General features: G+C 44.4%; 1 long non-coding RNA gene across 5 annotated transcripts; it reads right to left on the bottom strand.

Annotated features, from left to right (window-relative positions):
* Window positions 1–961: 961 nt before the first annotated feature.
* Window positions 962–4945, bottom strand: LOC127913659 (uncharacterized). Of its 5 annotated transcripts, XR_008086341.1 has the most exons (7): window positions 2331–4945; window positions 2080–2238; window positions 1833–1938; window positions 1560–1718; window positions 1447–1499; window positions 1228–1386; window positions 962–1147 (listed from the first exon to the last, which is right to left on the bottom strand). It is a non-coding gene; the product is annotated as an uncharacterized LOC127913659 (long non-coding RNA). The 5 variants fall into 5 exon arrangements; XR_008086339.1 differs by lacking the exon at window positions 1447–1499 and having other exon boundaries at window positions 1780–1938; XR_008086337.1 differs by lacking the exon at window positions 1447–1499.
* Between the last annotated feature and the right edge of the window lie 5566 nt (window positions 4946–10511).

Here is a 10511-nt window from a genome sequence, read left to right as displayed (position 1 = left end):
AAGGTATAATTGACATTTTTAAATGTGTTATTGTGGCGTAAACACAACCAGTCAGTGTTTCATCTGATTTTTAAACAATCACTTCAACGGGCTACTTCACTCGGCTACCCACACGCGTTCATCCACTCGCGACATATTTCAAGCCTCCAAAACAGTGGTGAATGGAATGGCAGTGTTTTACACAAAACACCAACAAGTGTAATGACATTCGGTGGTCATCATTAGGCCAGAGTTTACTCGTCCACTGCTCTCCGCACGCGTCTCGGACTCAGCCACTCATCTCGGCCTTGGCAAAATGTCAGTGTTCTTGTCGAGCCACATCACATTTTGGTTTGGAGCGTTGGCTATACCACCCATTTTTAAGTCCGTTCGCACATTTACCGCGTCACCGACATGCAGTACTAATAGATAGTGGTGTAAAAGCCTAGAGTTTTCTTCACGTTGTGTTTTAATTATTGTGGTAGGCTCACGTTTTCCAGGTACGGTGTACCCCCACTATTTATTTGGCTGGGACGCCGTGCCGGACCATACACCTTACTTACTACATGCTACCGCTTGGGTTGGCCTGACTCTGAAAGACCAATACGGGATTGATGATTTTCGGTCGTTCCGAGTGTATGCCACTGTTTCTCATGGAATTCTTCACACAGTGCACCTTTTCTTCACTGAGCCGGCCGTTCGGAAAACAATTGTCAAAATGAGAGAATAGCCACTACTCCAGGTACCCCTCCACCACTGGGTTTATGGTTTAAAGAGTTCAACTCTGCTCCAATCCTCCACCCCAACCCAGTTCCTCTGTTCTACCACCTCTGTTCTCTGCTCCAATCCTCCACCCCAACCCAGTTCCTCCACCTCTGTTCTCTGTCCACCCCAACCCAGTTCTCTGTTCTACCACCTGCTCCACCTCCACCCCAACCCAGTTCCTCTGTTCTACCACCTCTGCTCTGCTCCAATCCTCCACCCCAACCCAGTTCCTCTGTTCTACCACCTCTGTTCTCTGCTCCAATCCTCCACCCCAACCCAGTTCCTCTGTTCTACCACCTCTGTTCTCTGCTCCAATCCTCCACCCCAACCCAGTTCCTCTGTTCTACCACCTCTGTTCTCTGCTCCAATCCTCCACCCCAACCCAGTTCCTCTGTTCTACCACCTCTGTTCTCTGCTCCAATCCTCCAAACCCAGTTCCTCACCTCTGTTCTGCTCCAATCCTCCATTCCTCTGTTCTACCACCTCTGTTCTCTGCTCCAATCCTCCACCCCAACCCAGTTCCTCTGTTCTACCACCTCTGTTCTCTGCTCCAATCCTCCACCCCAACCCAGTTCCTCTGTTCTACCACCTCTGTTCTCTGCTCCAATCCTCCACCCCAACCCAGTTCCTCTGTTCTACCACCTCTGTTCTCTGCTCTCTGCTCCAATCCTCCACCCCAACCCAGTTCCTCTGTTCTACCACCTCTGTTCTCTGCTCCAATCCTCCACCCCAACCCAGTTCCTCTGTTCTACCACCTCTGTTCTCTGTTCTCTGTTCTAATCCTCCACCCCAACCCAGTTCCTCTGTTCTACCACCTCTGTTCTCTGCTCCAATCCTCCACCCCAACCCAGTTCCTCTGTTCTACCACCTCTGTTCTCTGCTCCAATCCTCCACCCCAACCCAGTTCCTCTGTTCTACCACCTCTGTTCTCTGCTCCAATCCTCCACCCCAACCCAGTTCCTCTGTTCTACCACCTCTGTTCTCTTCCTCTGTTCTCCAATCCTCCACCCCAACCCAGTTCCTCTGTTCTACCACCTCTGTTCTCTGCTCCAATCCTCCACCCCAAACCAGTTCCTCTGTTCTACCACCTCTGTTCTCTGCTCCAATCCTCCACCCCAACCCAGTTCCTCTGTTCTACCACCTCTGTTCTCTGCTCCAATCCTCCACCCCAACCCAGTTCCTCTGTTCTACCACCTCTGTTCTCTGCTCCAATCCTCCACCCCAACCCAGTTCCTGTTCTCTGTTCTCTGCAATCCTCCACCCCAACCCAGTTCCTCTGTTCTACCACCTCTGTTCTCTGCTCCAATCCTCCACCCCATTCCTCTGTTCTACCACCTCTGTTCTCTGCTCCAATCCTCCACCCCAACCCAGTTCCTCTGTTCTACCACCTCTGTTCTCTGCTCCAATCCTCCACCCCAACCCAGTTCCTCTGTTCTACCACCTCTGTTCTCTGCTCCAATCCTCCACCCCAACCCAGTTCCTCTGTTCTACCACCTCTGTTCTCTGCTCCAATCCTCCACCCCAACCCAGTTCCTCTGTTCTACCATCCTCTGCTCCACCCCAACCCAGTTCCTCTGTTCTACCACCTCTGTTCTCTGCTCCAATCCTCCACCCCAACCCAGTTCCTCTGTTCTACCACCTCTGTTCTCTGCTCCAATCCTCCACCCCAACCCAGTTCCTCTGTTCTACCACCTCTGTTCTCTGCTCCAATCCTCCACCCCAACCCAGTTCCTCTGTTCTACCACCTCTGTTCTCTGCTCCAATCCTCCACCCCAACCCAGTTCCTCTGTTCTACCACCTCTGTTCTCTGCTCCAATCCTCCACCCCAACCCAGTTCCTCTGTTCTACCACCTCTGTTATCTTACCCGTCCCACACCTACGAGCTCCCGCTCAGCCCAATCAAAGCTCTTCTCTGTCCTGCCACCCCAATGGGGGAACCAACTTCCACCGGAAGCTAGAACAGCAGAGCCCCTGCCCATCTTCCGAAAACATCTGAAACCCAACCTCTTCAAAGAGTATCTTAAATAATCCCACAACACCCCCCCTCCCCCTCCCTCTTCCCTAACACTAACTCTCACACTTGACTTTTTCCGTTTTCCCCCCTACCAGCAAGCACTACATCTGCTGATAGCTACTTTAACGAGGAATAATGTACTTACTATGACTGAGATAAGTGGTTGTCCCACCTCGATATCTTGAGATGAAAGCACTAACTGTGAGTCGCTCTGGATAAGAGTGTAACGTCGTTCTTCGTTTGTCGAAAGAGAGTCGGACCGAAATGCAGCGTGATTGTTACTCGTGTTCTTTAATGACTGAAATGACGATACATGAAAATAACGTAATATACAAAATACAAAAACAACAAACGGAACGTGAAACCTATTACAGCCTATCTGGTGAAACTACACAGAGACAGGAACAATCACCCACGAAATACACAGCGAAACCCAGGCTACCTAAATACGGTTCCCAATCAGAGACAACGAGAATCACCTGACTCTGATTGAGAACTGCCTCAGGCAGCCAAGCCTATGCAACACCCCAACTCAGCCGTAATCCCAATAATACAAAAACCCCAATACGAAATACAACAACATAAACCCATGTCACACCCTGGCCTGACCAAATAATAAAGAAAACACAAAATACTAAGACCAAGGCGTGACAAAGAGCGTCTGCTAAATGACTACAATGTCAATGTAAAGTGGAGATTTCGAAGTATTCAGAGCATTCCAGATGTGTTAACAAAGGTGTGTTGCCTAATCTGCCAAGGAGAATGAATCCTCACTAACAGATGGCTATGAGAGGGCTGGCGTTCTGCAGAGCTATTTATTCATCCTTTATTTAATTGGGCAAGTCAGTTAAGAACAAAACCTTATTTTACAACTATGGGTCTTTATAATATTCTCTATTGTTTGGTGCAGCCTTTCACAACTTGGCCATTTTTAAGAGAGAGAGAATGGATATTTGCCATGGGGAAGAAAACTTTATTGATAGAGGATATAAATTGTACAGAACTTGATTTCTTGTATGCAATAATTGAGGCCTGAATAGTCTACCTTGAAGTTCATGGACAAGGAAGAGAACACAAATCTTATCTTCTGATCTCTTCTGTGGAGTTCTATGTTTAGCTTCCCCTAATTTGTCATAGCGGTTTTTGGGGTAGGATTCGTTCCCATTTAAAAAACAAAATGTTTTTACATGTTGTTTAATGTTGTTTTATTTATTAATTACCTTTGAACCTTTTCATGGGGTTTTGGGATAAGCCACTTTCCCATGTTTTTCCCCAGACAGTTACCTTTAACTTTGATGGCCATTATATAAATGTTTGTTCACACGTAAAAACTTGTGCCAAGTGAATGCTTGCATGGTGCGATTCTGAAATAGGTGTTCCGAGTTCTTCATGTCGGTTTCTCTGAAGCTGATTACAAGGTCGTAGAACCTAGCCAGTCTAATTCAAGTGACCTTCAAAGTGAAGGGCTTCAAAAACGTCAGCCATCTTGGATCTGATTCTCTCTTTTTCTTTCCTTTTGTTTGCTTCTTTTGTTGTGATCTCTTTCTCTCACCCTACAATGGACCTGAGACACTCAGAACTCCTCTGAGATATGTTCCCCTATCATTACCCTGCGTGGGGGTGATAGTAGTTTGTTGATAGGCATCCTACCATTTTGGATAACATAAAACCCTTCATACAAACATGGTCATCCAATACAGAGTTTTTGTATAACTGTATATAATTGTATAATTAAGCAATAAGGCCCGAGGGTGTGTGGTATATGTTCAATATGCCACACAACTTGGAGTACCTGGACACAGCCCTTAGCCGTGGTATATTGGCCATATATCACAACCCCCTGAGGTGCCTTATTGCTATTATAAACTGGATACCAACGTAATTAGAGCAGTAACAATAAGTGTTTTGACATACCCGTGTTAGGGCCCGAACCACCCAGTTTATAATAATTTGATATAGCATTTGTGTTCAGACAGTAGGGTCATACATACTGTCATTTAGCCAACAAGGTGACACCTGAGATGTCATAATGGCATTTGAAGACATTTTAAGGTAACATAGTTCAGGAACAAAGAGCTTTTCACTTAACATACTGCAGGTGTTCAATCAAATGGAAATGTCAACCTTTTCCCAAAATGACATTTTGAATTGCTTGGAGGGTTTAAATGTCTTTTTATTTCATGTATTTGTTTCATGCTCACATTGTTCATTTGGAGAATTAAACATATTCAAGGAACGTCAACTAAGCTTGTATTTGTTTACGTTGCTATGTTCACCCAGGTCAATTAGTCCTTGAGCTTTTTTCATGACTAAAAATCAACACTGCTTGATTCACATACCATCTGTTTCCAAAAAGCCACAGAGAAATAGGCATTGTCTTAGGACTACAGTAAGAAGCTTTCTTTAATATACTCAGTAAACATAGGCTGCTGTATGTTACATTCACTGAATACATTATTCATTTGAAGGAAATGAACATTACCGTACCGATATACTGTATGTAGAATTAAACATTTTTTTTTTTATATATTTCAATTAATTGAAAAACTATTGATTGAGACAGAATTATGAATAACTGGTCTACAGACTGAAGAATTCCTTCATACATAAAGTTGATATCAAGCTTCATAATGTACCTACTGTATGTGTAAGTTGTGCCAATACTGGTTTTGCTGTTAAATGGTTGTGTGGGGACCTTGGGGGCCTTGGAGGGAAGGAGGCATCCCTTGAGACCGCCTGCCTATAAAGGACCCGGCATCCAGGTGAACAAATTGGAGGGTCTGTGACAGACGGCATGCATAATGCCAGCTCTCCTCTGTGCCCTTAGGTGTGCGTGTGTAGGGGGAGGGGAGGCGTCCAGCTGAAATATTCATGATTAATGACATCAGAGCCCCCCACCCCCGCCATCATCATCATCATCTTCGTCCACACTGCTGTCCCCCAGGGGTGTGTAGTCACCCTTGTCAGCATATGACAGGTCTCCTGTGGGTCATTAGTGGACATTACCTTGCCTGACATGTAACACACACACACACACACACACACACACACACACACACACACACACACACACACACACACACACACACACACACACACACACACACACACACACACACACACACACACACACACACACACACACACTTAAATATCTCAATGTGCCGCCAGGCCACCTCCCAGGGGCTGTGTGTGTCACTCTGAGTGATAAAGTTTTCTGCTGCCTCGCTTGGCAGATTGGCATTGCTCAATCACATAGTTTTATACATTTCTTAAGGCAGATTTTCTATTTTTTTAAATGGTCATTAGTGCTCAAGGTCGTAACAAAGCGTTTTGAATGATGCGCTGTTGGTAGCTCATTCAATTACCGATTCAAAATATACTTTATAAGATGGGCCTAACTGAAGAGATACTTCTACTTGATCACATACATCATAGACAATGTTTTGAGTTTCCTGTTTCTTTCAAACTTCTTTGGAAACCTTGCTTGGGCGGCCAGGGGAGAGGAGATTTGCTGAATACACTTCCAGGAATAGAGACAGACAGGGAAGAGAATCCGAAACATATTCGTGGGAACAGCATGCAGGGTTTTGTTGGAAGAGGCACTGTGTATCATTGTTACCTTACATGAGAAGAGATTAAAGGAATGGACTGAGGCAAGATGAGGAGCTGGATGAGTTACACTAGGATTGTAGTTCCATACAGTATATTCTCTCTCTCTCTCTTTCGCTCTCTCTTTCTCTTTCGCTCTCTCTCTCTTTTGCTCTGTCTCTTTCTCTTGTGCGCCAACTCTCTGTCTTTTTCTCACTCTCTTTCCTTTCTCCTCCTCTCTCCCCACCAACACCTGACAGCAAACACAAAGCATGTTATTTATATGTCCTTTACAAACAAACACATACTTGCTTTACATGTGCATCCCACTATGAAGATGAACTGGATTTGGCATGTACTTAATTCACTTGAAGCAGCTGTTTTTTCTGCTTTTTCACTAATCCAGCATGCTTTCCCAATCCCCAAGGGACCCTACTGGGATTCCTCTGTCTGTAGTGTGTCTGTAGTGTGTCTGTTGTCAGTGTTGAGATGTGTTATATGCTTCACAATGGAAACCGAGGAGACCCATACCAAAGTCCACACATGGTGATCAAGGTTAGCCAAAGTAACACACGCACGTACGCAAGCACACACACGTAGTCATGCATGCACGCAGAGGTGTCGAGGCACGAGGGCTCGTACCCCCTCAGATGTGTTTTGCATTTTTTTTGTTGATGTTAAATGAATGACTAAACGTCATTTATATGCCCATGTTTTATCATAATTAAATACAACAAGATCTGTCCGTTGTATTTTGCAGACGGGTCACACTGACTGGACCAAGGTGCACCACGGATTAAGAGAGAGAGAGTGTAGTGACACACACAGCATTTGATTTGACTTGATGTGGTGGGCAGGACTCGCCGGAGGTCTGTTTATACATTCATTTGATCCAGCTATGTAGCCTATTGGTTCCTTGTTGATGTATAAATGAAATGTGTTGCTGTTTCTCTGTAATACTAGCCATCTTGCAATTTGATGAAGTTGGCTTTAGGTTCCCAATCTCCCAACCTCATCACTAGCTAGCAAGCCTTTTCAGGTTGTCAATCAAGACAGATTAGCTAGGTTGTCTAACTATCTTAGCTGGTATGCCGAGTGGGAAGGTTGCTAGACTTTAGAAAAGCAAACAATTACTAAATGTACTGAATAAGGCTCACATTCCTTTCCATCTTTTAACCAGATTTTTAGCAGAGACACAGAAACAAATGGGGTTTAAATGTATGATAATATGATGATATTTGTGTATTAATTATAATTCCGTGATATGTGCCTGTATTGATGATGTGTGTTATGGTACCATGTACTGTGTTATAATTTGGAGGTAATATCCTAGGCATGTTAGTGCAGTATATTGAGATGTGTGATTTACAACAGTCAGAATGACACCCTCATTAAAATGACTATTGAGCAGGTAAAGAGGTATGCTTCGATAACCTATGAAGGAACACGCGTATTCTTTTTCACATAATGTACAGTGCCTTCAGAAAGTATTCACACCCTTTGACCTTTTCCACATTTTGTTGTGTTACAGCCTGAATTTGAAATGAATTCAATTTAGATGTTGTGTCACTGGACTACTTACAATAAGCCCATAACGTCAAAGTGGCATCATGATTTAGAAATGTTTACAAATGAACAGAAAATGAAAAGCTGGAATATCTTGGGTCAATAAGTAATCAACCCCTTTTGTTATGGCCTAAATAAGTTCAGGAGTAAAAATGTTCTTAATACCAAGTCACATATTATGTTGCACTGACTCACTCTGTGCAATAATAGTGTTTAGCATGACTACCTCATCTCTGTACCCCACAAATACAATACAATACAATCTGTAAGGTCCCTCAGTCGAGCACTAAATTTCAAATACAGATTTTCCAACGCAAAGAAGGGCACCTATTGGTAGATGGGTTAAAAAAAGTAGACATTGAATATCCCTTTGAGCATGGTGAAGTTATTCATTATAATATGGATGGTGTATCAATACACAATACGCTCAGGGGTTTCACCATGAGGTCAATGGTGACTTTTTAAAACAGTTGCATAGTTTAATGGCTGTGATAGGAGACAAATGAGTATGGATCAACAACATTGTAGTTACTCCACACTACTAACCTAAATGACAGAGTGAAAAGAAGGAAGCCTGTGCAGAATAAAATATTCCAAAACAAGCCTCCTGTTGTCAATATGGCGCTAGTTCAATTGCTGGCAAAGAACTGTATTTTATGTCCTGAATACAAAGCATTACTGTATGTTTGGGGCATATTCAACACAACACATCACTGAGTACCACTCTTTATATTTTCTAGCATGGTAGTGGCTGTGTCTTGCTATGGTATGCTTGTCATCGGCAAGGACTAAGGAGTTATTTAGGTTCAGTGTGCTTTCCAACAGACGCTGGAATTCACCTTTCAGCAGGACAATAACCTGAAACACAAAGCCAAATATAAACTGAAGATGCTTACCACAACGACATTGAATGTTCCTGAGTGGCCTAGTTACAGTTTTGACTTAAATCGGCTTGAAAATCCATCCATCCACACATGCTTTGTGCCCCCTCCAAAATGATGGATGCATGACAACCCCCCTGCAGACAGGTATTGTTTGCTGAACATAATGCATACTGTTGTAAGCCTGCGGGCCGTTTGGATCCATCCCGCACTGTCCAGAATTATTCAGACATCTTTCTCTCTCTCTTTCTTTGTTTCTCTCTCTTCACCTCTCTCTCTCTCTCTCTATCCTTGGCACTGTATTGGGCTTTACTCTCTCCCCCACTCCACCCATCCCTCTAACTGGTTCTGCCTGTGTATGTGCCAGTCAGTAGGTGTTGGGTAATGACCAGTGAGTTGGGTGTTTGGATAGCTGGGTGGCAGGGCTGTGTGCCTGCTAGCCTCCCCTCTCATCCCAGGCCCTGTGGTGCATGGTGCTGCCAGCTGGCTGGTAAGGCCCAGCCCAGGGAACATATTGCACCACGGGCGGTCTTTAAGTTGACACACACACATTCTGGACATTAATCACAGCCTGTGTGTGTGTGTGTGTGTGTGTGTGTGTGTGTGTGTGTGTGTGTGTGTGTGTGTGTGTGTGTGTGTGTGTGTGTGTGTGTGTGTGTGTGTGTGTGTGTGTGTGTGTGTGTGCATTTGAGTTTGCATGCGCGGGATTTCATGGAATTTCAGGGCCAAGAAGTGAGTGCCAGCACACAACCCTGCCAAAAGGCAAGGGAGGGACTGCTGTTTTGGGAAACAGGGAGGAGGAGGGAAGGCGGAGGATGGGGGCAGCAGGATAGTTCTACTTTGTGAAATTCGAAACAGATACCACTAATTGTGACAGCATTGAACCAAACCCAACAGTCCTGGTCCGTTAAAAAAAGTGTACATTATTGGTAGATTTGTAATCACTTCCAACTTGATTTCACATCTCAGACTTTTGAGGACTAAGTAGTCGCATTCATTCATCACGTTGAGTGATGACGTCGACAGACAGCGAGCCAACTACACAAGTTAATATTTATCTAATGCATTCTCAGAATATTGGGTCTTTTGTAATGTCGAGTTACAGGCAATCAGTAGCTCGTTTCGTTCTACCTCACAAGAGGGAGGGAGGAATAGAGGAATAGCCGTTGTGTGTACATGGATAATATGATTGATTTTTATCCTCGGTGCCGATTTCCCCTCAGGACTTTAGAGAGAGAGAAAGAGACAGAGAGAGAAGGGTTTTTCTTTTTTCTTTGCTTTGCTGGAAGCTTCCAGAATGATAAGTGATGCTATTAGGATTTTTTTTTAAAGGCAAAATCTCTACAACCGCTTGAAGAGGAGGGGTTCAGGGTCGGACGAACATTAATGTACCATCCGCTGGGCCATCCGTCAGTTTTATGGCCCTTATTTGTTAAAACCTAAAAAGCAACCATATCTCATTCAGTGCTTCCACCAACCCCCCCCGCCCCGCCCACCCGCGTCGCTTCAAACCCCTCCGACCCGGCGGCCCTCCGTACATGCCCCGACGCCCACCAAATCATTTCTCCCGCCTTGGTTGGTTTTCTTAAGCAAATAAGCGTCCAATAAATGTTTTTTTTGGGGGGACAAAGACAAACTATAAGGAAGCATGATGGTAGAATGCTGTACAGATGAATGTCCAGAAAGGGTATTGATGTGTCACATACAGTAGACGG

The sequence above is a fragment of the Oncorhynchus keta genome, chromosome 29 (assembly GCF_023373465.1).
Source record: "Oncorhynchus keta strain PuntledgeMale-10-30-2019 chromosome 29, Oket_V2, whole genome shotgun sequence".
Taxonomy (NCBI): domain Eukaryota; kingdom Metazoa; phylum Chordata; class Actinopteri; order Salmoniformes; family Salmonidae; genus Oncorhynchus; species Oncorhynchus keta.
This window is presented reverse-complemented; position numbering and strand designations above follow the sequence as displayed.